At 40.8% G+C, this 27,693-nt stretch overlaps 1 protein-coding gene and 1 long non-coding RNA gene across 8 annotated transcripts in view; one reads left to right on the top strand and one right to left on the bottom strand.

Moving 5' to 3' along the window:
* ACSL4 (acyl-CoA synthetase long chain family member 4) overlaps window positions 1-12,147 on the bottom strand; it is a 35,707-nt gene extending 23,560 nt beyond the window's left edge. For 2 of the 6 annotated variants that reach the window (XM_085230827.1, XM_085230829.1), the window contains exon 1: window positions 12,004-12,146. The gene's annotated coding sequence lies outside the window, so the exon portion shown is untranslated. Of the gene's footprint in view, window positions 1-11,926 lie in introns of all 6 variants that reach the window. The other 4 variants (XM_085230828.1, XM_085230831.1, XM_085230826.1 and 1 more) reach the window with 3 other exon arrangements.
* LOC146543783 (uncharacterized) lies at window positions 6,917-22,184 on the top strand. Of its 2 annotated transcripts, none has more exons than XR_014885039.1 (3): window positions 6,917-7,035; window positions 11,312-11,699; window positions 13,671-22,184. It is a non-coding gene; the product is annotated as an uncharacterized LOC146543783 (long non-coding RNA). The 2 variants fall into 2 exon arrangements; XR_014885040.1 differs by lacking the exon at window positions 6,917-7,035 and adding an exon at window positions 10,665-10,832.
* Window positions 22,185-27,693: the final 5,509 nt, after the last annotated feature.

Genomic DNA, 27,693 nt, shown 5'->3' with positions numbered 1-27,693 from the left:
GCAGATCATTAGGGTACATTTCTTTTAATAACGTTATTTGCAACTCAAGAATTTATTCTTATATATGGAAGATCTGGGGGTGTAGTCTGGAGACGAGCTGTACTTAGACAATAAATGGAACATACACCAGTTTAGTCAGAGAAGTTGTGGGCTTTACACGTCAGCAAGGAGTATAACATTGGTGGTGGCATTTTCTACCAAGTAAGGCAGTCTTACTGACTAACTGTATTGTAACAGTTGCTTGATGACCAAACACATTTCAATATATTTTAACCTATAAAGTAATATGCAGGTTCAAGTTTTTAGATTTAAGAGCTTTGAAACCACAGAACAACAAAACCAAAAATGCTCCAAACATGAGAGTTTTTACCAAGACAGGAGATCAAGGTAGAAACTATCACGATTCTTAGAGAAAGGAAGTGTAACAATAAAAATTAAAAAGGAAAAAAGATCCTGATAGTTTTAAACTGTGAGGGGTTTTGGTGTTATTGGTATTTTGCTTGATTTAATTAAAAACTTGGTCACACACACAGGCCGTCTTTTAAAAGGCATAACAACATCTTACAGACATCAGCATGCCTGTTCAACATGTACGATTTCAGAGGCAGGCAGCTTTGGATGTTCCAAAATACCCAAGTAGCTTTTGCGATTCATCAGAGGACATACTTACAGGACTGGCTCAAGCACCACGTGCTCAAAGCAGAGACAGAGCAGAGCAAGCCAGTCCTGCCAGGGAGGTGCGTGGCCATAGGATCACACCAATTACCTATCCTAGTACATTCTACCCCTCAGCATAACTTGTTAGCCTGGGACAGCCAAGTGCTAGCACAGCTCCATAGCTTCCTGAAAGACCTTGTTCAAGCCCTGCTGGCTCAGTAGATGTAAGAAAGGGTCTGAGTCGCTATTTGCAATAGACAACAAATCTAAAATTCAACTGGCTTGATGGCATGACTTGACGTTTAGGTAACTGGATCACTTTAAAAATGAATCAGATGGGGGTAACAACAGCAACTATTTGTACAGCCCTAAGCTAAAGGGACAGTAATGCAGTCTTAAGCTTTTTGAAGAAGCAAGGGGAGGAAACTGACACTACTGGCAATTCTTTCAGCTTATTTTTAGGAATGTTCTTCTTCTGAAAAAGTGAGAGAAAAATCCTTAATATGACACTGTGCATCACAAAAGCAATTTACTGCTAGCAAGAAAAAACAGAGTTTTATGTGCTAACAAATGCAGAAATACTCAGAAAGAAATACTCGGTTAGAATTTTTTCCATCAAATCAGTCTCTGCTCTGAGTTTATCAGTACTTGGACAAAGCTCAGTGTTTCAGGATTTTGGTTAGTTAAGTGCCTATTCCCCTGTTACCATCAGTCCGCTCACTAGCCCACAAAAAACAATTCAGTCTTTATCTTTAATGCAACTCAGTTCAATGTTTCTAGGTGAGCAGGCAGATAAATTCATGAAAATCTGAAAAAAAAATATTAAACAGTGAAAATTCTGGGCATCTCTGAGGTTATGGACATATCTAAACAGACCGTTTGAGCCAAGATTTTTTCTGGGTTGGTAATGCAAGCCTTGTCAGCTGTTTGTTGGCACTCTCATTTATACAATTGCAAAATAGTACCTGCTATTTGAAAACATGGAACAGACTGATCTTGTACTTTACATCACAGGACACCACTGAGAACTCATTATGATATCATTCTGAAGTGCTACATTTTCACCTAAGTTACACATACTGAGGGCCTTCTGATATTTGAAGTGTGGAACTTGCTGCCAAACACTGGGCCTGACAAAAAGCTTTAAAATTTACTTTTGACTGAAAGTATCGTGACATTATACTGCCTTTAATAGCTTCAGCATTAAAGTTTTGTAGTCCAGGATCCAAGTTTACATTTCATGAGCTTATTAAAGGTAAATCTGCATAATACTATCCATGTTACTGGAATATTTATCAGCTTTTTAGCTGAAAGTAAATTTATAAACTAGGAGATAATGTGTAACAAATCTATTAAACTGTTTTATCTGCCCTAGGAACAGTCTCATAGAAGAATTCACTCAGAGAAACAGCCAGAGCTCTTATCCACTCTGGGCTTTCAGAGAATAAAATCACCCCCTCCTTCCCAGCCACCCTTTATATCTGGGCACCGATCCCAGTTCAGAGATGTAGCAAAACAAATGTTAAAACAGTTAAGAGTGCTCCTAAAATATAAAGTAGCAGGGCACACACACAAGCTGTGTGAGATCTCATTTCCATGCATACATTCCAGAAGTTATGGTCCATGTTAAAGGAGGACTGAACTTCAAACAATAGGATATATTTTTTTTATAGTGAACGTAGGCTATACCTGAGTAACCGCTATATTTTTACAGTGACAAGTGGGGGGAGACAGACTGAGATTGCTCACATTCTGATTGTCTTTTTTATTGCTTAGCGTGATCTGAAAATAATTTTGCATTTGTTTCTGTGTATCAGATAACCTTCTATCTACGTGGTCATAATTCAACAAAGCACCTTTGAGCATTCACATAACACGACCAGCTGCTTCCTGGAACAAGTTTTTAATCTCAATTTACGTTGGACTAAAATTCTCAGGCTGTTCAGTACGTTGGTTTTTTTCCTGCTCAGTTTTATGAAACTATCACTTATTGTTATTTGAAGGCTTGTAAGAAAAATACAACTTAAAGACCAAACTTCAGTGAAATACTGAGAGGCTTACACAGCTTCTCTGTTACCAACTGGGAGAGCAAGGATAATGTTTAATCCACAGACTGAGTACTGACAACCCCAGGATGTCAAGTGATGCACTCACACGAGCTGGATGCTCTTTGTGGTGTTCTAAAGCATAATCTCACCCCTACCCATCCCAACTCCCACTGTCTCACCCTGCTGTTATTACAAACAGCAACCTTAGCCTCACCGTCCTCTTGTTCCCCACACAGATACATTTCATAACCAAAGTGCTTCTGACCAAGTTGTTTAAACACAGCGGAGCTCATAAAAATGCAAAACTATTTGCATGCTTATGGAATAAACAAAGAATCCATTTCCATCATGAAAATTAAACACATCTCTAGCTAACAATGGCACAGAAACACAGCTATCCTATATGCAAGTAGGGAACTACACTGTGCAAGCACACAGCAGGAATCAGTTGTACATGCAGCTGCCTTTATGTAAAGTAATGTACCAAACAACCACTGGGCTACGAGAGACAGACAAACTGCTCCCTCCTCATTTCCTGCTTCTGTCTGGTGGTGCCTGTGGTCTTTTGCACCAGACCGACTCTCTTGCTTCTTTTTCCTTTTTACTTCCCCCACATTGTTACTTCGCTTGGCTGCCACTTGACATTACCCCTAGCTGCAGATTTGACTTAGCTCTCTTTTAATGGAACGTTCAAAGCTGTGGAAAATACTGTAAAGCTACACTTGACCTACGTAATATTGTGATTCTTTGAGCGTGTTAAGCTTTCAGAATGTAAAAAGTCATGCTAAGAACAGAAAAGGGATCAGAGTATTTAAATATCGTAAAGCCATTTTTGATATATACACAGTTGAGGCAAATTACATAACTGGATTCACAAAAATATGACTTCAGCATAATGGAGATTCCAACAGAGAAGTGAAAACAGAGCAATGAATTGCTGGTTCTCTGACAGTCTTCATGTTTGGGTTCATGGCAGCCAGCTCAACCCAAGTCTACTGTGATCTCACTGGGGCTGTTCCCTCGGGCAGCACATTTAGCAGCAAGGCACTTGTGTGTGACTCTGAAGTCAGGTCAGTTACCTAAAGCAGCTCCTCATGCAGTCAGGCAGACGTGAGAACAAAGGAGGAAGCAGCAACCTCGGCTTAGTTCAGATGACACAGGATTACTTGCACCTTTGCATTGTAGCTTTGTAAGCAAGTTAAACAAGCATAGAACAGCTACTGCTGAAACAAACGGCTCTCACCCACTTTTTCTGTCCCCTTCTGTCTGCCCCTAATAGCAGGATGCAGGAGTGCCAGCTGCAGCCCTTGCAGGCTTACTGTGTTCATGGAAGTACTGTGTTTGAGAAAAAGCCATGCAGGTGCTGCAGTGTGATAACCAACCTACTTTAACCTTTACTATAAGAGCTACTCTTGTCTCCCTCCCCCGCCACTGTCAACACAAAAGCCACCAAAGAAACCCAGCAACAAAACCATCAATAACCATTTGCAAGCACAGAAATGTCTTACTAAAATTGATTACAGATTATTTTAATACACCACAAAAAAAAAAATGTTAATATGTTCAATTTGTTATTTATTGAAGGTCAGTAGTTAGCAGTCTTCCTAATCCAACGTGGTTGTCTGGTACAGAATTAGCAGCTGACTACTGAATTGAGAATTTAAGCTACAAAAAGAATGCCCACATTCATAAGTTTGTGTGCTTTTGCTATGACCAACATTCAGTGTGCAGTGATATGCAGTTTCCAGCTCTTCCAACTTACCTAGCATATCTGAAGCAGTGACATTTCACAGGCTGCTCAACTCTTCTAGCTTCCTAGATAAAATGCTCGTTGCAAGTAGAATACACACTGAGTCATTTACAACTTACTTCAGGTGAACTGAAAATAACATTATCTTGAGAAGAATAAAATAAAAATAAACAGCATATGTAACTGCTGGGAGGAGACAAAGCGCCTGGCAGATGGCTTGGGCAGTATGAAGTGTTTTGGTGGATCTGAGCACCTACATCAAAATGCACTATTTTTTTTTCCAGCAAGACACTTGCACCCTCTTATCAGCACATATCACAACCCCAGCTCCTCGTATCCCTACCAGCTCAACGGCACACTGACAGCAGCACTCACTTAGATGTGGAAAGACTCCCTCAGATACACGTACCGTCTGCCACACGTGTACAGAACCGTGAGCTGCAGCAGTGTTCAGAGTTAGACCTAATGTCTTGTACCTGCTCAAGTAGATCTCTAGCCTGACCTGACAAACAGTGAGCACTCTGTGTTTCACTGAGCTGAGAGTGCAGAGCATTAGGAGATGAATACTCCTTGTTTACAATCCACTGTTTCTCCATACACAGCTTTCTGAATCCATTTCCTGGTTCAAGCAGTACAAGTGCCTCCTAGCATGCAGAAACACAAGTAATACAATTCAGCAAATAGTAACTTATTCAGGATATCGAGTTAGACTTGTGGCCGGATAAGTAATGACCACAAAAACACAAAAAAATAAATGAACTTCTATTTTGGGAAAGTTCATATTTTAGCAAACACTGTCTTATACAAGGCTTGCTATTGACCCAAGTAAGCTGGATGTGAAATGAGCAAATTGCTCCGTTTTCAAAACCCCTGCACACCTTTAGCTTTCACTTTGAAAGATCAACAAGAGATTGATTTTAGTTTCAAGCTCATCACCTTATGCTGAACCAAGCAGCATAAGTCATATACTCCAACAGTAGCTAATGTAAGAAAACATCTAGGACAGGAATCAACAGGCATGCCTACTTGATGCTGTTGCCTGATACGGGTCTGAGCAGGCACACAATCCCCTGCAGAACAGAACACTGCCCACAGCAGGCTGCACATACACAGAGGGTTTGGGGCTCCACAGCAAGAAAAGGACAAGCTGGAATATAATCACAGGAAAAGCTATTGGATGTATCAATATTCTGTTTCTATCTGTAAAAATATTTGTGCTAATGAGGCGTAATGAGGGTAAGAAAAATGTGCTTGCCCAAGCAGACTTCTAGAGAAAACCAAATACAGGTGTCAGCGTTGCTCTTCCTGTGATACATAAAGATTTTCTGACAGCCACAAAAGAAGTGCCTTAGGGCACACGTGTGCTCTGCAGAAACCATTTATTTGTTTCCTACAGTTCCTCCTACATTCTTTTCCAAGAGACTGAATTGAGAAATAGAAAAGAAAGCAGCTTATTACAACAACCAGCACTGAACAAAGAAATTCTCTTTGTGAAATTGCATACCTAATTTCATACTTGCAGTGTATTCAGATCTTCTCTGTGCTAATGTTCTCCTACTTCCATGAGCAGAATCTGTGCAAACAAGGCCTTTAGGAAGGCTTAAGGGGCAGTCAGCAGGCAGGGCAGTCATTCAATTACTTGATGTGCTGCTCTCCATTTCTGACAGAGGAGCTGAGTAGAAGGTGTATAATGGGATACAGGCCTGCTGACAAGCACAGCTAAGAGCCTGTGAATGAAGCAGTGCCACAGGGGTATCACTGAGAAATCACTTGTTCCCCAGGATGCTCAGTTCCTTCTGTTAAGAATATAAATAATTAGCTCAACAGAAAATTAGCATTAAAGGAGTGATTAGCAGGATCTGTAGCTTCTTTGGCTCCTCTTCACACAGGCTGCTATACCTAAGATTATCTATCCCCAGCACTGGAAGTAGTTCAGAAGAATCATATTATACTTCATATCTTGTTATTTTAAGAATTCAAGTGCCTGCTTCAGATTTTGGCATGCCATTCATTCTCCATTAGGATCCTCAAGAACAGGAAGATATGCCTAGAGCTACTCCAGAGAGACCTGTACAACCAGCACGAGAACGGCGTGCCCTGCCACACACACAGTTCAGTATTAACAACTTCACTCAGCTGTCAGGTGTGAGGAGCATTTCATTGGTGAAAAACTGCTCTCATGAACACGACAGTGTTTCTGAGCAGCCTTCTGAGAGGGAACTCAAGAACTTCATAGTCTCCCTTGGAGAAATGCTGATCACTGGCCATTCATTTCTCCAGCTTACCTAGGTAAGGTGATCAACTTCCAACCAGCTTTCCAAAAGTGACTGGAAGGTCTTGAATTCTTCTTAAAAAGCAGAATGGATAATGGTAAATGGCCTATCATATTTACAATGCTAGTTATTATCAAGTACAAACTATTGCAGCTGCTAATGGAGTTTTATTCTGTCCCACAGGCTTTTGAAGATGGCAGCACCTGCAGGCACAGGCACAGCCCCCAGATACAGGACTGCTGCTGCACTAACCAGCCTCACTGCTCACACGTGGTGTGCTTACGGACTGCCAGGGAAGAACACAGAGGTAGGAATCCTATTTAAAGAGACTCCTACTACTCAAATTACTTTTCTAAAGCTGCACAACAAAGCACAGAAAAACAATTTTACAAACCAGACATCTAACTCCAGTAAGTGCAGTTGAAACTGAATGGTTAGACGCACAGAATAGCACTCAGTTAAGTTGCAGTTCAGAATACATCTTATATCCTGTAACGTGTACAACAGTGGTTTAAAAAGAGAAAAGAAAAACGTTGTTTCATGCTATGAGAGTCTAGTGTTGTTTCTCCTAGAATCAAAGACATGTATTAAGGAGAGTGACCTAAATTTAGAATGCTGAACAGTTAGGTAAGGCACCTGGCTAAGTGGAACAAGGACAGTGAATGCTGTATTAATACTGTTTTCTCTTGAAAATGGGTTGCACAGTATCAGAAAGTATCTTGTAATAATAAATCATGCCTGTGGTACATGTCTAAGAAGAAATTCTGTAAAATATAACCATTAGCTGGACATTAACAACTTATTTTTTAATGTGTCGTCCATGCTCCTTCTGGAAGCAAAACACAATGCCTAAGTCTGAAAATGTATTCAGATTCATAACAAATAGCTGCTAGTGACATGTTGAAGAAATCAGCTGAACACAGGCATTTTTGTGAAGTGTATTATTCACTTGCTACCTTATTTTCTATAATAAGTAGTGCTAAAAAAGGACATCACAATGATTACAATATTAACTTGGAAGTCTTTCCTTCGTAAAGGTGTTAAGAGCACAAGTATCAGAATGTAATGTGATATTTTAAGCTTGCCCTTGTCATTTCAACTTGTTTCTAATTTCACAGGTTAGGTTATTTTTCCATTGATATATGCATTAATAATTTAACTGCTGTACTACATCTATGCTATAAAGCATTTCTGATCAGCGGTGAATGGAAATAAGGGTATTTTCCTCAAACACTGACAAAATCAATGAGCAAAATCCATGAGACAAACTAGAGCATCACACACGGCACAACAGGTGCACACGCAGGTATTGTGCTCTGGTTTTTAACAGGCAAATGAATTTATAATAAGAAGTAAAGAAATGTAAACCTACTGCCTAACAGACAGATTACAAGTGTGCTTTTAGAAAGAGATGCTCAAGTGATGAAACAGTAACATAGTGAAGGGTACCAATAATCACACTTCTTTCAATATAGTGAAAGACATGGTAGTTCACTAGATTCCCCCCTCATGGTAGTATTTAGGTGTTAAGAGTCTCACAGATGAAGGGTTTGGGCTTGGACACTCTGAAGTCTAATCATTGGTGGATCACTGTACCACCACCTTGGAGATAAAAAAAATACACCCTTGGAAGCCCAGTGATCTCCCAGCTGCACAGTATCCAATGATTTGATATTAATTGCACCAAGATCTATCATCAGGACTAAGATTCCTTGCAAAACACTTCACTGGGGCGAAAAGTACTTCTTGATTTCAATATAAAGTCCAAGTCCTCAGCACTATCTGAAGCAAAGAGGGAAGCAGTTTCTTACGTCCTTCACCTTACAGAGCTATTAATTGACAAGCAAAGCAAATGTAACTCACGTTAACTTGGTGATGCCACAGCATCGCTAGCTCCACCCTCACTCCCATCATAAGCACCTCACATACACAAACTTAAAAAATAGTCCACTAAATAAATCAGCATTCAGGCAACATGTTGGCTACCTGAAAGCATTTCTCCCCTTAACTCCATGCCCACAACCACATTTCTTTACACAGCTCCTCTATTTCCAAAGAACGACTATGCAATCCAGCTTCCATGCTTAAAAATGGCTCATTGTACCTCAGAGGTTTCTACCATCATTAGTGTCACCTTAACACGTAAAATAACACCCTTGCAAACTGTACCAGCGCACTTCTCTCACGCATTCCTCACCAAATTTAACCTTTGCAGAAGTTCAGGTTCAAGCCAGCACCAACTTCAGTCTTGGCTCCAGAGCTGCTAAATGCTATGGCAGCAAATGTCCAAAGCAGCACAGCAGCCTGCAGAGTGGAAGGGTTTCCTATATAGAGCAATAACAACAGCACAAGGAATTGCCACCCCCACCCATTCCTAACCTCTTCACCACACCTATGGTCAGCTAAATCATGTTATGCTCATCTGGTGTATGATTAAAGCCATATCTTGCAATCAATATTGCAATGAAGTATTAGGTAGAAACTGATAGCTCTAAGAAGAAGGGAAAGAACATCTGCTGTAGCTTATTTAGGTGCTGTCCATTACTTTTGTTGATCTTGGCTGAGCAGATCAGTGCAGATCACATTAAGTATCTATTGTGAAAAAGAAAACTGAAACTACATCTCCCAAGCAATCCTGGCAACCAGTCAGCCTTCCTCTTTACAATGCGAGCCTTATTCTGTAAGTGTCTTTCAGTCTGGCTTCACATAAAACCTGTGAAAGCTCCTCGCAGCTCCAGCGTGGCCTGGCTGTCTGAGAGCCACCTAGGAGAGTCAGCAACCTATGAGAAAGGGCCCCAGCTCCCCAGGCTTCATGCAGACCGCACGGCTCTGAGGAAGCAAAAGGGAGAAACCTGTCACACCACTTCGTGTGTCGGTTTCAGTGTGACACAAGTTAGCCTGTGAGCAAGTGGCCACAGAAGTAATTAGTGCTGTGCTCAGCTTTCATTTTTACATGCCTGCCTGCAGAGTTCAACATTTTGAGGAAACATGCAGCTATTGCTGCCAGTGAATTATGGACAACCCTAGCTTCCTTTTCCTCCTCAAATGGAAAAACAAGGAAAAACAATAACAAAGCATTAATAATTCCTGCCTGCAGTAAAGAACATTCTACCAAAAAAGGAGACATCCGCAGATGTCCCTGTTCAGGGGAATTGGACCAGATAACCTTTAGAGGTCTCTTGCAATTCAAATGATGCTATGAAACACTCCCTTTTAAATTTCCCCTTAGGACCTGCCCATTTCCCTGGGACCTTCCAGAAGGAAAGGTGATAGAGTGGCTCTGTTGCAGGGAGAGGAGGTGCAAGGTGACTGAAACAAAGACAGCCTCAGTTGTCATTCCCTAGCTGCTGTAGGATACAGGGAAATTCAATGGTGTGTCTTCCTTTAAAAGGGTGTTCTCTGGGCATCGTACCATCTAAGTAACAACCCAATACATGAACAGATGGAAGAAAATTTAGGGAGACAAAAACTTCCTTTTCTCCTGAAGACATCCATGTCCTGAAGTACAGTGACCACACGCTTATTGCATATTTCCCTTAATAATTAACTCCAACTCTTTCTAGCTTAAGTAATTTCTTATTAAAAACATTTTTCAGACCAACAAGCACTCAGTTACTATTCAAGCTGAGTACAGTTTGGTCACAATAACTACCTTTGTATTAATCATTAACTTCAATAGATTGCGTATATTTATTTGGCTTATACTACTGTTTAAATATTTCACCTGCATATCAGCTTCATTTAAAGTAGTGCAGCGGGGTGCATCTGTTTTACCAGGTGTGCATCCTGACATCACTCGGAACATATTTGTATCTAATGATTGGCCTCAGTTCCAGAGTTACACAAAAGGGCTGAAGCATAACCCTCTTGTTAGAAAGGGGGAGCACTGGTAATTTATTACACTGAGAACTGATCAGTGTTGGGTTGCTCAGACACTGAGCAACGCTGTCATTTGCTCACACAGTGCTCCCTGTGTGCAGCATTACTGATAACGGAAGGGAAGGTTCCATGAGATGCCAACCCATCAGTGCCCAGCCATGTGAACCTCACCACAGCATTCACCCCAGGGTTGGGAGCAGGAAACCAGCCTCATCCATTTTAAATGTAAGTAATGGCATAGTTGAAGACCACAGTGAAGGGAAACTGTCAAATACAAAGAAGTGAGAAGGATGTTAAAAATGCAGTTACTAGAATAACTTTGTTGTGGGAATAATTAAAGCTTTTGTAGCATTGTATTAAAGGCAAACTTCAGATGAAGAACCAGAAAGAAAAGGAAAGTATTTTTTCAAAACTAGGGAACTCTTAATGATGGTTTTTGTTTGTGAGGAAATATCGGCTTGGGGATCTGCTTGTTTAGAAATTAAGATTTTTCACACGTAGCAGAGAAAAATAATCACAATTACTGCAGTTAGTGAGAGATAGCAAATCCTAACATCTCAAGTACAGAACCCAAAATGTCATAGAATCATGTGTTTCTTATTGCTCTTTGCAGCTTTGTGTGTCAACTTCTGCACTGGGAATTGGCAAGGCTAAAGATACAAATTTCCCTTTAATATTAATTGACTTGCATTTTTTTTTTACAGTCCAAAGGGAAAAAGAAAACAAAGTGACAACAAGATAATATCTTTAGCCTGATGATCACCGCTCACAGCCATCAGGCTCCTCACACAATTCCTAACGCACACCAGGCTCCTGCACACCCTCATCCTATAGAGCAAACCCTACAGGCAGGGCTCAGCGGTGAGAGCACAGAACGCCTCGGCTGCCTCATCGCCATCCTTTAGCAGAAGCTCCCATGCCATCAAACAGAACACGCGCTACTCGCAGCCACGAATCACAGATAGCCCGGGCCGCTGCGCGTGCTACATCAGCATCAGACCACATCCCGAGCCGGCCCCTTTTCTGCATCGACAAGGGGGGGCGAGGGAGGAGATAACGCTGCCGGCGGCCTCGGGCAGGCCCGCAGCCCCGGTACGTCCAGCAGAGCCCCGCGTGGAAGGCAGGGACACTGCGCTGCGAAGGGCCGCCGCCCGCGCTTCCATCCGAGCTGCCGCCCTGACCCCGCGTGACCCCGCGTAACTCCCGCTTCCCCTCAGCTGACCCGCCCAGCCGGGCAGGGCTGCGGTCCCACCCCGCCCCGATCCCCGCGCTCCGTACCCCGGCGCCGAGCTGTCAGCCCGCGGCCCCGCGCCCCTCACCTCGTCCCCCCGGGCGGCGGACAGGGAGCGGCCCCACCTCGGCCCCCCGGCCGTTACGCCGCGCCGCGTGCGCTCACCTCAGCTCAGCCCACCCGGCTTCGGCCCCGCGCTGCTAGCGGAGAGCGCGGCTCTAAAATGGCTGAGGGCGGGAGGGAGGGGAGAAGCCTCGGTGAGGGGAAGCGGGAGGAGGAGGAGCGAGCCCCCGCGCCGCCAGCCCTCCTCCTCGCTGACGCACCGCCCGGAGGCGGGGGGCGGGCGCGGGTCGGGGCCCCCGCTGATGTGAGGCCGGGGCGGAGCAGCGGTGCTCGAGACCTTCACCGCGCCGAAATTTGGGGCTCGGATACCGCCAGGCTGAGCCGAGGGCCCTGCGGGCACTCGCTCGGTGCGAGAAAAAGGTTTCACCCGCAGCTCTGAAGGAGCGACTGGGATTACTCACAGCGCAGATCACCGAGCCAGAGGCCATAAATATCCCCGTGATTCACGCAAAAGTTTGCCAGGTGGCCGCGCGTGTCTGCTGCTTCCACACACAAAATATTGCTGTCAAGGAGACAGAGCCACATCTCAACGTGTTAAGAAGGGAAAACGTGTCATGCTCTCCTCAGAAGTCCGGCACGGTCCTCCCTCACCCCATATGGAGTGGGACGGGATGTGTGAGAGATGGGAAAGCTGGCAGAGGCTGTATTTGGTAACAAATACTTGTTCTATAAAAGACAGCACCTGGCAGAAGCTAGCAGGCCCTGGCAGCAGCAGAGTGTGCAGTGTGGGTGTTGCGTTTGGTGGTTCTTAGAGAAGCAAAGGGTGCATCACTTCCTTGCGTGGAGGCTGAGCAGTGTGACTGCGGGTTTTGCTTTGCCTGGGCCACAGGATTTTTAGGACAGCATATCATTGCTTTCACTTCGTTGCAATTTGTTTCAAACCTCATTGTTTACTTTATTGTCAGGTCATCGCTAATGAAGGGTTGTGCAAGATGCCTCTGGGCAAATGTGCTCTGTGCAGACTAAATATTTTTTGATCTAACCTTTCTGTACTAAGGAAAGGTCAGGCAAACAATGTTACAGACTTGTTACAAACTTTCTTTTTTCTTTCTGCCAACTAAAACAGATGCATTAGCCTGTTCTCCAGTTCTTTTTCATAGCATGTGAATGGCTAAGAGAGCAATTTTATACCTCCTGTTGGCTTAAGTTTTGAGTTAATGAAGGTAGGTAGGAAGCATGGAGGGCAAAGAGGCATGTTTTGTCTGTACGTGCTGAAAGCCCCAGGATGGCTGTGCTAGGTCAGAACCAGGGCCACACTGTGCAGTTGCTGCTCCCAGCAGTGGCCAGTAACCTCTCAGGAAGGAAATGAAGTCCACAGCTCAGTCATTTGTAGCTAAAAGTAATATAGTCCTGCCCTTGACAGACAACTTAGTGGAAGAAAAACCCAATTGCTTTCTTAATCTCTACAAGCTTCTGACATTCACAGCCTGATGTAGTCTCACAGTTTGTGTTCAAGCTCTATGAAAACCACCTCTGTATGTTTCAAGCCTTCTGCATGGTATTTCATCAAAGGATAATCACAAAATCGTTTGAGTTGACAGGGACCCTTAAAGGTAATCTAGTCTGACTATTCTGCAATGAACAGGAACATCTACAGCTCGATCAAGGTGCTCAGAGCCTTTCCGCTCAATATTCCTTGACTTTTATGCTAATTAACCATGAATTATCATTCTCTCTATAACCTTTTCATGCCACTCCTTGTTCTACAGATGTGCACCACGTTCTTTGCATTGCTGCACCGTCAACCTTCCCTCTGGGATGACAGGCCTAGTGCTCTCCAGGTGCAGTGTCACAGTGTTTCAGCCAGATTCAAGCTGGGGTTTCCATCTCTCCATGTCAGACCGCATGTTCTTGCTCCCACATCAATTTCAAGCACTCTGGGCTGTGCCTTCCTGCTGACTGCAGCTCTTTCTTCACACCCTGACAAAAGGAGACCTCAGCAGGCATGGGACCTCAGAAAGCTCATCTTGGCCCTGGGCAAGCCAGGTTTGTGTGCTACAGGAAGAAGGTCAGTGGGGATTCCTGGTATCCTCTCATGCTGTCAAGCAGAGCACTGCTGAGTGACATTCAGGTTCAGTGCCATTGTCTCCCATGCTTAAGAAAGCATCCATCCCTTAAATCCGTTTGATCCTAGTACTCTCTCCCCCCTGCTCCTGCCTTTTTAACTCCCTCAGTGGTCCTGTTAAACAGGAGGTATGTCCTGCACATTCCTCTCCCTCTGACCTTTTCCTGTGCCTGAAGGGCCTGATGACAGTTTTATTAGGGCTGGGCTAGCAGCTGTCCCTGAAGCAAGATGACAAAGAGCCCTTCCTACTCTGCACATGCCTGCCTCTGTAGTGGGCTGAATATTTAGATAACCCAGCAGGGAATGCTCTTTCTTGTAAGTGGTTGTGAGAAAGGATGGCATTCTGATGCAGCTGTGGGTCAGATTGTTGTAAATGGTTAAAGCCCAGCACCTTTTCCTTCTCTCTATCTTAATAAGTAGTTTCATCTCAACCCACAAGTTCTACATTTTTTCCCCCAATTCTCTTCCTATCCCACTGGGAAAGGGGGAGTGAGAGAATGACTGTGGTGCTCAGGCACCTGCTGGGTTAAACACAGCAAGGTACCTTATATCAGGTAAAAGTAGTTACAAGGAGCCTGATTTGTAGGATGATACAATCTAAGAGTCCAACAAAGAACTTGGGAATTTTATTTGCTTCAAAAGGGTAAACAACTAAGTCAAACTGATAATTTCAGCAAAGTTGGATTTACGGATGTAGCAGATGCCCTTTTATTTGTCATAAGAAATAGTTACTTTTAAACAAGTTCTTCGGAGACTTTCAAACATCCTCTGCTGAAAGGAAATCAGAAACAGATTTATTTGCTCTCTGTAAATAAACATTAAGTTAGGGTTGACCAGCAATACCTTGAGGATAAGCAGAATACTTCCAAAGCTTTCCAAAAAGGTAGCTAAGAAAAGCAAACCTGTTGTCAGGAAGCTTTGTCATTAGAAAAGGGCTGAAACTACTCTGCAAATATTTTAGGAGACTACAACCAAAAATAAAAGCTGCCTTTACATAACAGTATGGCACACTATCTTTAAAACCAAATCTAAATGAAAGAGCTTTCTTTTTTTTTCCTCATTGCAACTGCTTTGTCTCTTCCTGGTAGCTAAAAACAGCAATGATTTGTGTGAAGTGTTATCAGCATAATAGAACTTCCCAGGCAGTGTCATTGCTCTGTACCACCTCTACTTCTCACATTTATCACCGGGATCAAAAAGAAGCAAAAGAAAGTTCTGCTGAAGAAAGACTACAGCCAATCTAGATCTCTGCTTTTCATCTACAGTGAGATGAAACCTCTGACATAGTCAACAGTTTCTCACCTCATTCCTGTTTCAGCAAGAGAATTGTGTAATGTTAGCTCTTTTAATCTAAGTACAAAATCAGTATTTGAAGACTCGTGGGCAGTTTATTTATGCTAGGAGCAATGAGTGGTGAAATCAAGTATTTTTTTGATGCAGTCTTGTTTCTTCACAGAATGTACAGTCAGAATCAAAACAAGAATTTTGCACACAAACTTCACTTGCATTTTGTAGCCAGCACTCCTAAGAAAGTTGTCTCGGTTTTGTCTCAGGCTAGTAAAGTTTTTAAATTGTGTTTCTACTACTTCTTAATTAGCTTATGGTGCATGATTAAAACAAAAGGCTGAAGCATGTTAGATCTTCTATCAGGAGTAGCACACTGTTGTTCACTCTAGTTCTTTTCACACCGACTCAGGGTTTGAAAGAAAACGCAGCACAAACAACATAGAAGTCAGACATACAAATCTGATAGAAAGGATAATTGACTTCAAGGAGGAATTTCAAGTAAGTGGGAACTGGGAATGGCCTTTTAAATTCAGAATGGTGTTTTAAGAAAGGAACCCACTTCTGATCTAATTCTTGCTTTGATACATGTTGTGCAAGCTTGTTCAATTCCCTACTTACTGTTATACATTAAACCAGACTGGCAAAACACATGCAAATCTGCTTATAGCAGTTGCTATCAAATGACCAATTTGTATATTTTGCATAAAGATTGGGTTTTTTTAATCAAATCTATTATCTGCAGCCAACATACAGCATGCTTTTGGAGGAGGAGGTGGGAAGTGAGTGGAGGCAAAGTTTAGTAGGTCTCCTGAACAAAAAAGCTGTAATCATTTTTGTTATTCTGTTCTATACAAATCAGACCTCATTCTGAAGTCATGATGTGGGAAACTTTACAGCAACTTGCAAGCATTGAACATGTGCTTACATTACGTAATTGAATCTTTGTTTTTAAGTCATATTCCTTGCATGAAACAGAAACAAGTAACTGCATGCAGACATAACATTTGTATTCTATACAACGTCACATTACCATGCAGAGTTTAGCTACCATTTCCTCCAGGGGTAGTGACTGGCAGTAACTTTCTGCCTTTTGGGCAGCAAGGGAGACAGTCTCTTACAGTATTACCAAGGTATCTGCTATGAAACGAGACCTAAGTATCTGCAGCATTTCAGGGACAATATGCACTGTCCTGTATGCTTCAACGTATTGTAGCTGTGTGGACACACATTGTCACATTTCTGTGTATGTGTATTGATTCTGCTGCCCAAGTGGGCACCTTATTTAATGAACATGAGTCAAATCAGCACTTTTATCTGCACTACCACTGAGAGCAGTCAGAGGAGACTGGAGTTTCAATGTTTTCTTCATGTACAGTTTATAACAAAACTGGAAAGCCCGACCAGAAGCACAGCTTCAGAGTACTGCACCCCAAATAGGATGCTATATGGACAGATGAATGCACATTTTAGGAAAAGAGAGCAGTATTGACAGAGGTATTCCTGTTCCATACTGCAATAAATCTAGGAAAAGATCTGGCGCTCTGAACTAATAATGTTGGTGCAGTTACATGCTTAGTCATAGAACATATGTAACTGTACAGTCATCAGATCACTGGACAAATGAAAAATACTAAAAATTATTTTCTGGACTTTGGAACGAACTTTGAACAGTCATTACAAGGACCTTAGCTCACATAATGATATATGGTCAGTGCTCCCTGGAGATATGAGAAAGACAGAAAGTAGAACGCTATGAAAATAAAAAGTTTTCTTAATTTTTCACAAAACTCAATCAGAAAAGCACAACCACAGCTAGCAATAGCCACAACAGGCCAGGCTTACTATGAAGAGTTCCTTAGATTTGGATAGATTATGGCTAAAAGTATGGCTAAATAATTGTCTTCTGCCAGTCTGTTCCACACTCTTGTCGGAAATCCCTGAGTTTTGCAATTTCCTTAAGTGAATCATAATATTTTTAACACTGTGGCACTCTAATTTGGTGTGAAACTGTTATGAGTATTCATTAGAGCAAAGATTAAAATTCAGGATCTTGACCTCAACAGATTTTCTACTTACTTATATATGCCATGGCGGAACCTTGTCTTGACAGAAATAGCAAAGCCAGCCTCCCAATCGATACCTTTTTCCACTTCTCTTCTTAAATTTAGAACCTGTGTAGTAAAGAGGTAACTACCTGTTCACCTTAACTTTATTTCAATTTTTTATTTCAGCTTTGTTTTAATAAAAATCTGATGCGACTAAAAGAAATACTCAAGTCCTAATCATGTGTGTCTGCAGACTGACTGCCACTTCAAGTCCGTTTCAGAAGATTGTGTAATAGGCACATAATGTCTCTTCTACTGCACTCTCATATAAGCAGTTCTTACACGTGCACGCATTTCTGGGAATTTGTAATGTGAGAAGTAATGGTGGTGAGATAAGAGTTACTGAACTTGTTGCTTATGTACTTTTAGTTGTTCCTGCAGGTTTGGGAGACAAACATAAATCAGCAGATCTGCATGAAGGTCAGACAGTCTTGTATTCAAAACATGTTCTGGTGCACGGAGAAATACTTATTTTAAAATAACTGGCTTCCTATGTAATAATAATTTAACCATACATGAAAATGAAATAGTATTTTTCTTTCTTTATCGGATGATCCATTTCTTAAAGCAAAACACATGAATCTACTTTTAGTCCTCAGCACTGGCAGACTGTGAACTCTTTTATTTATTCATGTGAGATCATGTCTAAGAGAATTTCCGGGAACTATCTGCTGAAAAAAATTGCAGTGTATTTATGCAAGTCTTGTAATTTGTTGTTGTTGTTGTTGTTGTTGTTATTGTGGACTCCCTTATGTGATTTTTGAAATCAAAGTGTAAATGTCACTTGGAACATTTGTTCATGTACTTATATATCCTTATACAAATCAGAAAAAAACTCATCCCTGTTTTCCTTTTTGTTTTGAGAGATTTCTGTGCCCAGAGGATGCAATTACAGAATCACATACAAAACTCATAGCCCCAGGACATTAGTATTACATATGCTTTAAAGAAGCTAGGTAGCCTTGCAGTCTTAAACTGTTCTGCATATCCTGTCTAATTTAGAGCAAGTTGTCAGTTTGCCCTGACATGCTCCAGCAGTTCTGCTTCAGCTTGTTCCTAAACTTGTGAGGGAGTTTTTACAAGATAGCCTTACAGCCTCCATCCTTTCCATCATAATTTACAAGATAGAATGCACAGAAGAATCTCACTGACCTAGCCTGTCAAAATGTCTGGATTTTGTTGGAATTGAAATCTTTTCATTCTGTCTTTGCAACAAAATGTTCAGTCATATCTTTTCAAGCGCAACTTCCTTCTTAGCAGGTTGATTGATCCCTGCAATCAACCCTGATTCCCCACATTGATTGTTTCCCATCAGTCCGTAACAATGTGAAACACTGAGAAAAGCACACACTTTTTTGGAGAAGAGCCTTTTAAAATGTTTCTACAGATCCCAACCAGTTTGCAGTGGTTGTACTCCCGTAGCAATTTCATGTATTATGCTACAATTGGGTAAGAGATGTGTATGATTTCATTTTCTTGGTCATCTTTGCCAGACTCTTTAAAAGCCACCCACAAAACATGGCCCTCAGTTTTACCTCTCCTCATTCACAGATGAGGCTCTTTATCATCCAAGTAGGCTCTTCCTTACATGGATAAAGATGCTAGAGTAACAATTTCCTGTATTCTTAGTAGCAATTTTAGTCAGTGAGTCAACATTTCCTTTGCATGATAGCTTCACTGCCAGAATCTTTGGGTCATAATCGACCTGTTTCCATTTATAATGATAGATTATAAAATAATTTATATAATATAGTATACATATATATATAATACAATCTTTATAATAAATAACATTATGTATAAGATAAATAGAATATGCTTCATTTATACAGTAGTTCTAATGTTGATGCTTTCATTTTTGTCAGTAGTTCTAACTCCAGGGTCAATAATTTAATTTATTCACGATACTACATACACAAAATACTGCAGAAATAATTGGTATTGTTGCCATTACAGAACTAAATGCCCTAGCTGTGAATATTCATAGGAACAGAGCTGTGAGTGAAGGGCTGCATTCTGGGGTCCCCTCTGCCTCTGCAGTTCTTAAACTCAAGATTCAAATCTGCCTGAAAATGGACACCATCACATTATCTGTAAGGATGGCTGGCTCCCAAGGGCAGCACAGGTATCAGTATCACACACAGCTGACCAATGCCATGATAACAGCTTCTTTTTTGTTTAGGTGAATAGTATCACTTACAGACCCATTTTCTTAATGGACAATGCTGGTTGAGAAAGATGATGCTGGGGGAGTTTCAGCTTTAGCCCATGCTGCCTAGATAACTTCACTTCTTCATTTATATCCAACAGAAGCATCTTCAGATAAAAGACTTGTAGCAATTTGAGGAAACTGATAGGTAGTGCCAAAATAACCAGGGTAATGAAAGATACCTTATAGTCAGCAGTCAAACAGCCTGAGCAATCCCGTCTCTTACCAAGTTTTCAAACATTATTTTCATTACTGCTTCCAACTATATCACTATAATAGGAGATGTTGCTCTTGACAAACTTTGCCTTTGTTATCTCTTGATCCAAGCCACAAACAGCACTACTGCTATTTTTTCTTCGGGCATCATCAATCAACATTTACAGTAATACCTTTAAGAGAAAAGGCAGGAGCAGCTGCAGCCTAAGCCAGCAGTTCGGGACAATGGAGCACAGCAGCAGTAACACCTCTCCTCTCTTCACTGTATAAGCAGCAGTTAGTTCTGGTGCATGGGCAGCTCAGCAAACTTCGAAAATTTTAAATGCAGAGTATGTAGTAGAGGACTGTGCACGTGTTCTCAGAATTTAAAGGGTGGCTTAAATCAAAGCAGACACACTTCCAATACATTTCTTTTCAGTTTATCTATGTATTTATAGTAAGATCTGATATCTCCAAACACTGTCTATTGTCTTGTAAGTTCATTCCTTCTTATGTGGAAATTTCTCTTAGTGTAAGTTAAATTCTATAGTACAGAGACTCATAAAGCACATAGAAGAACATCATTTAACTCCTTTCCCTTCTTCTTTCTGCTCTCTATCCACAATTATTTATATCTAAACATATCTCATTACAAAGTCACTTACTCCAGCTTTCTCTCTGTGAATCCAGCCTGCAGTCTGCTTCCACTGAACTTCCCAGTGCTGTCACATGCAATGTGCTTCGTGCCGACGTTCCCCAAAACAAACCTGTCAGTCTGTGGAGTGGAGGAGAAGAAAATCCCCCCAGCATCCACAGGCTTTGCAGTTACAGTATGAAGTGTTGCAGTGTTGAATTTAAATGTTACAAAACACTATAAGCAGAAAGCTTATCGAGGCAATTAACCAGGAAAGATCTCAGTTCAGCAGCCACCTCCAGAGAAGGCTCTTCCTGTGCAGGACAAAAGATCCTGGGGCAGAAGAAACATCTTGCTTACACTGAAACAATTCCACATCCGCTTTTTTTTTTTTTTTTTTCAAGCGAACTCCAGAAAAAGGAAGAATTAGCTAGAGATAATGAGTAAAAGGGAAGAAGAAAAGGAAGTCCAGCAAAATCTTAGTAGATTAGAAACATTAAAATATGAACAAAGTAACAGAGTGGGTCCTGTAGGTTCCCACCCCATGAGAACACCACTGGAAGCAGGCCTCGGCCTACAGCCATACACACAGCGCATCGCCCTCCAGAGGAACGTGCATTTGGACTCTGTCAGTGAGTAAATGTGAATGTCAGGTCACCTGAGTTAATGGGAATGATTTTAGAAAGCAGTACCTGGAGGATCTGTAAGATATTTGTAGGTAGTGACTGTGTAGATTTTGCAACTTATATTTCATTTATCATTTCATAGTGAAGCAGTCTTCACTCAAATCTTTACTCATTTGGAATTTTGGCTTGACCTTCTTAACTCAGGAAGAGGAGAACTCAAGTATCATCTTGCTGCATATAACATTGAAACAAAACAACAAATACATTGAGATTAATTGGATTACCAAAATCTTCTTATTTTATTTTAATTTTGGGGGGTAACTTTGAGATATTTTTGATGACTGGAAGTGGAGTGGAATTTCTGACATGGCTGAGCACTACAGAACTGCTATAACCATTTGTTTCATTTTCAGTTGATTAGAACTCTGACTTTGCATTTTGATTTCACTGGGTTTATTTGTAGCTTTGTAGTGAACGTTGTCACTACAAACTGTGCAGCTGAGTTCTGCATTTCTCTGAGCATCCCCTTCAACCCTCAGGTGGTACTGGAGGCAGACACACATTTATCTGTAAGCCTTTACAGTAGTGTTTGCAACACCTTGCATTTTCAAGTGCAGTGTTTAATTGAAATTCTGCTTAGTATTAACCAGTGAAGTACAGAGAATGTAGAAATGTGGGAACATCTCTAACTTTTATCACACAGTTAGGAAGTTTAAAGTTCAACATGAACACTTGACAAAATGTTGCAGAAGAACAGAGAATTAAAAGCTACATCCTTGTTCAGTGTTACACTGATGTTCACTTCCTTTCTCAGAAATAGCTGACTGCAGCAGTGAATGACTACAGTCTGAAATATTTTTTGCTTTGAGGAATAAACAGTCCTATCAACAACAGGTCTAATGAACTTAACTTTTATTTTTTAATAAATTGGAATCCCTAGCTTTTCTTCTTCCATGGAATATTTGCCTAATAAGGATTAGTCTCTCACTGCAGCCTTTCTTTACTAGGGACATAAGAAAGAAGAGAGCTCTTATGGGTAACTAAACTTCACACTATTCTCAATATTCCTCTCCTCTCCTCTCCTCTCCTCTCCTCTCCTCTCCTCTCCTCTCCTCTCCTCTCCTCTCCTCTCCTCTCCTCTCCTCTCCTCTCCTCTCCTCTCCTCTCCTCTCCTCTCCTCTCCTCTCCTCTCTCTCTTCTCCTCTCCTCTCTCCTCTCTTCTCCTCTCCTCTCTTCTCCTCTCCTCTCCATCTCCATATTTGCAAATGCCTTTCTGGAAGAATACTTCTGATAAAGATTTTCTTTTTGTTTGTTTGTTTGTTTGTTTTTAATTATTAAAAATTCAGGAAGTCTTAGAATGCCTTTAGTAAGCTTTATAGTTTATAGTCATATTATCACATTTAGCATTCCATTTTGAATTCTCATTTGAATTTCATTTGTTAAAGAAGAGACTATCATATAAATATGGCTCTCTCAATCTTTTGCTCTTATTTTTTACTACATGGGACTTGTCAATAAAAGTATATTGATTTCACCTTTAAAAACACTCTCAGGCCTTTAACTAGCTAAGTCATACATAGTTGCTTCCACTCTTTTACAGAAGTTATCCGGTGAACTTCAGCCCGCACACAAGCTTAAGAGCAATGAGAAGCTTACTTCCATCAGGATGCCTTTTTGTTTGTAGACCTCTCGGAACTTGTGAAATGAAGTCTTAAGTCAGTCAGAGAGGCTTTGTCCAGTGCCTCCGGTGGGAATTTCAGATAAGCAAATGCTACTCATTTAATGAAAAATAGTTTACTATTACTTCATTTATTTCATCTATTTCTCTCTCTCTCTCTTTTTTTTTTATTAATGTGTGTGTGCATGGTAAAACCAGTGAATGACACCACTGTGCCATTCCTATTACCTTATCCCCACACACAAAATTTAGGACCTTTTGGAATTAATCTTAAAATAGATATAAATTAAATGTGAGGAAGCTGTCACACAAAGCAAAGTAACAGGGACAGGTATTCCTACAAAACCAAGGCTTTCCAAAAATGGATTGGGCACTTAATGAGCTTCCACTGACTTCAGCCACACAGGGCTCTGACATTACCAGGAGGCCAGCAACATAGATGACTGAAATATTGTCAAACATAAAATTGATATCCAATATGGTCCTACTGACTTCTCTAGTTCTACTCTGGGGACAAATGTAGCCCACATCCTATGGGAAGTGTTCACACAAATAAAGTGTTCAGGAAAATAATGGTAGAGAATTTGAGATAACCAGGAGACTTACACAGTTTTAAACTGATCGCTCAGGATCTTACATTAGGCTAATTATTGTCCTACAGTGTTACTTGGTGGCAATTCCTCTTAATACTGGATTAAAAAGTTTAAAACAAGCAAACCATATTCAGCACCGTAGAAGGTCTACAGTAATTCTAAGTAAGCCTGATAATCTCGTAAGTCTCCTGGGTGTAAGGTGATACTTCAGCCAGAACCTGAAATGTATGATTCAGGCAAATAAACACCTAAGTAAATAAATGCTTTTAGCAATGCAAGATTAAAATCTCTGCCTTAACCCAAAATACTATGAACAAATGCAGTCAAGTTTTAACTAATGATCAAAGCAATTCCAGAAGCAATCCACTTTTTTTTTTTATTTTTTTTTCCCCCCACAGGCTAGATAAGGAAATTAAAAAAGGAAAAAGGATATTTAGCCTTCAATGATAACATCAAATTTTGTAGGCAAACCTGGAGGCAGAATGAGTACAATTGTTAGAGCTGATGAATGAACTTTTTGAAAGTTCTGATCCAAGGTATTTCAAAGCAGAGAACCCCATTCACAAAGATGCTATGAACTCTTCCCCTCTGCCCCTTCCCCAGCACACACCCCACTGAAGGGTCAAACAAGAGAGGAGTGAGAGAGAAACACGTGGGAATTACATTTCAGGATCTGATTAAGAGCTTTAAAACTCTAGGTTCTACAAAGTTTAGACTACGACACTGCAGTTTAGCAAAAATATTTCAGATGATACAGGCCATGTCCAATAAACCTTAAAAGGGAAAAAGCAACATAATCTCTGTAGGAGTTTAGTATGGTCACTGGCAGGATCCCACAGCAAGCACCTTGTGCCCTATACAAGCTGTTAAACAATTTAAAGAAACCTGATGAGCTTTCCCACTTGTTTTTCTGTCTGTGCACTGAGAGTATTGAGTTTGGATTCATTTTCCAAAGCCACAACAAATGTGTCGAAAAATTTTGTGCTATATATGCCCATCAGTGCCTTGCTTTATTATCACTCCTTCACAGAGATCGCAAGGGAGGCCTGACTAGCACGGAGAAATTAGTAGAGCACATTTACACACTTTTAAATATGTTGTGGAAACCTTCTCCTTCTGTTAGCAGACAGACAGACGTCTCTCAGGGTCTGCATAGCAGTGCACTGCTTGTTCTACAACTTGTACCAGGGCAGCAAGCTCTGCCTCACTGCTAGTGAGTTCTGCTGCATGCAGCTTCAGGAAGTGCTGTCATTCTACAGCAGTGACACAGATCATTTCTAGTTCTTTGCTAAAAATCACCTGCTTCGTATAAAGGAAAGGACATTTGTTTAATAGCAGCAACTTGTACGAGACTGGAGACACTTTTCTGAGGTACAAATGAGGCTGATATCAAGCAGGAACTGTGCTGCCACCTGCTGTGCACGTTTATTTTTTGTTATCTATAAAAATGAAAAAAATGCTATCAAAAGGCAATGTTGCAGAATGGAGATGCTAATGTTTAGTACTAAATTTAGTACTAAATCTCATTAAAAAATCATAGAATCATGTAATTGAGTTGGGAGGGACCTTTTGAGGTCAACTAATCCAACCTCCCTGCAATGGACAAGGACACCCTCAGCTCCACCAGATGCTCAGAGCCAAATCCAGCATGACCATGAGTGTCTCCAGGGGTGAGGTGCCACCATCTCTATGGGTAACCTGTGCCAGTGCCTTGCCACCCTTATTGTAAAAAACTTCTTTATACCCAATCTTAATTTCTCCTCTTTTTGTTTGAAACCATTTCCCCTTGTCCTGTCACAGACCCTCCTAAAGAGTCTGATACTCCTAAAGAGTTCTTGCAGCCCTCCTTGAGGTACTCAAAGGCTGCTCTCAGGGCTCCAGGAGCCTTCTGGAGAGGAAGAGGGGCACATGGAGATGGACTAAACCTTGGAAAAACATGCCTATGTATGTTTTCTGCTGTGCACTGACTGCATTTTCATATGAAATTAAACAGACAGGTGCCTCAGTTGAGAAGGTTGCACAGTTCTGGACTACGACCTTATTTTGAGAGTGTGCTGTCTACATGTTTACAGCCTAGTGTAATTCAATCTCTGCACAATAAATAGCCTCAAAATACCAACTACTGTTGACAACTGAACTGTTTTTAAAAAGATGTGAGTACATAAAATCTTCCTTTAACCCTGCAGGTAATACAAAATTAACCCAGGTTTTCACTGATGAAAATATAGCTTATAAAATGTAATTCTCTATCTCTCACTAACTGATAACTGGACATCTCCATGTTCCCAGCATTAACCGTTTGCTTTACTAACGCCTGGGACCATAACAGGTCTGTTAACATTTCTGCGCCTGTTTGAGAGCTCACTCAAGAAGGTTTAAGGATATAAAATATACATAATAACAAAGTAAATTGTATAAATTGTGTAATTTATTAAATATATTTAGTATGTTTAAAGTTATACCACATATAGATTTGGTTTTAACAGTTATTGTGTGAAACAACTTGCCTTGGAAGTAGATCAGAGTATATTTGCAAAATGCAGGAAGAAACTGATGCTCAGGTTCTTATGACCCAGAAAGTGAGGTCCATAAATATTAATGTTATTTTACAAATTATAGTTCTTACAGTGTATTATGGATATTTCATTTGAAAGAAGGAAGGGAACTATTAGGGAGAAAAACTGGAAAATGGTCAGCTTATGACAGTTAAATAAATGAGAAGTGATATGTTAAGCCATCTGAATATTGGTGGCCTCCTATGTTGTCACTGTAATTTTCTTCCTTGAATGAAATGTCTTCCTTGAACTTCTGACTTTTGGAGTACAGCAGAAAGGTTCAAGAGGACAGATTATCACAAATGTTCTATTTCACGATGTGAACTTGAGCTTCTATATGCACCACCTCCAATTAAAATGCTTCACACAAGCTCGTGAGAATAAAACAATAAAAATATTATTGATGAAAGAAAAAAAAATAGAAATATGAGAAAGAGAGCAAGTAATTTCTGCTTGTGGTTTCTGGTACTTTAATACTACACTAGAGTTAGAGAGTTTTCTTCTCGGATTTCAGACGACAGTATATGATTTGGATAGATTAAAATAACAAATCACAGAGTTACAGAACTGCAGAGGTTGGAAGGGACCTCAAGGGACCATTGAATCTCACCCCTTTGATAAAGCAGGTACCCTACAATAGGTCGCACAGGTAGGCATCCAGACAGGTCTTGAATATCTCCACAGAAGGAGACTCCACGACCTTTCTGGGCAGCCTGCTCCAGAGCTCTGTCACCCTTACCTTAAAATGTTCTTCTGCATATTTGTATGAAACTTCCTATGTTCAAGTTTCAGGCCATTGTTCCTGTCTTACCACTACACAGCACTGAGGAGAGCCTGGCCTCATCCATTTGCCTCCCACCTCCCTATTATAGATATTTATAAACACTGATCAGATCCCACCTCAGTCCTTAGAATCTCCCACTGCATCGCTGAAATCTGCTCTAATACATCCTTCGATGTAGTAGGAATAAAGGAGCTCCTGGCTACAGGACCCAGCAGAATGCTGAGGTGGGATTAAATAATGATGTTATCCAGCAAAGTTCAGACTGAAGTATAGTCATATTTCTCTCGTATCACTGTGACAGCACAACTTTTTGCTTCATATTTTAATGGGAGCAGGAGAAGACCTGCCAGCTATCAAAACCATCCAGCCAAAAGACACTGAAAAATTCTAGGTAGCATTAGGATCTCAGCACAGAAATCTGTGCTTTGGTACAGTGTTGCACTGTGGTTGGAACTGTATCAGCAGAATGCTTTGAATTTGATTATGCACCACTCGAATGAATTGTTTGTCAGGTTTCTTTTGTATTACAAAATAGTTATCAGAATACATGCTATGATTTTAACAACACCAAGTAAGCATTGATTACTTAAACTGCACTTCCTTCTATATAATATCACCTCCCTGCCTAGTAGTAGCGATGTATTCTGTGAAAATACTTTCACAGGTAAAGAGATCAATTATACAAATATATTTTAAATACATCTTGCTTAATTTGCTTAATTTTCAGTGGTATTATCCAAGTATACAAGAGAGCATGCACTAGTATTATGATGAAGATTCAAAAGAAATCTTTTAATGAGAAAGCTGTACCTTATTCTGTTTGTGTGACAATATTTGGAGCTTTCTTTGCTTATCTTGCTGACTTGGACTTCATAAACAGCAGCAAATGGATCTGAAAACATGAACTATATGAATATTTTCAAGCTGAGACACCTTTTTGTTACTTCCCTTTGTTGGGCAAAGTTTTCAGTTACGTGCTTCCAGAGTTCCAACCATTCCTT

This window comes from Meleagris gallopavo, chromosome 9 (genome assembly GCF_905368555.1).
Source record: "Meleagris gallopavo chromosome 9, MGAL_WU_HG_1.1, whole genome shotgun sequence".
Classification (NCBI taxonomy): Eukaryota; Metazoa; Chordata; class Aves; order Galliformes; family Phasianidae; genus Meleagris; species Meleagris gallopavo.
This window is presented reverse-complemented; position numbering and strand designations above follow the sequence as displayed.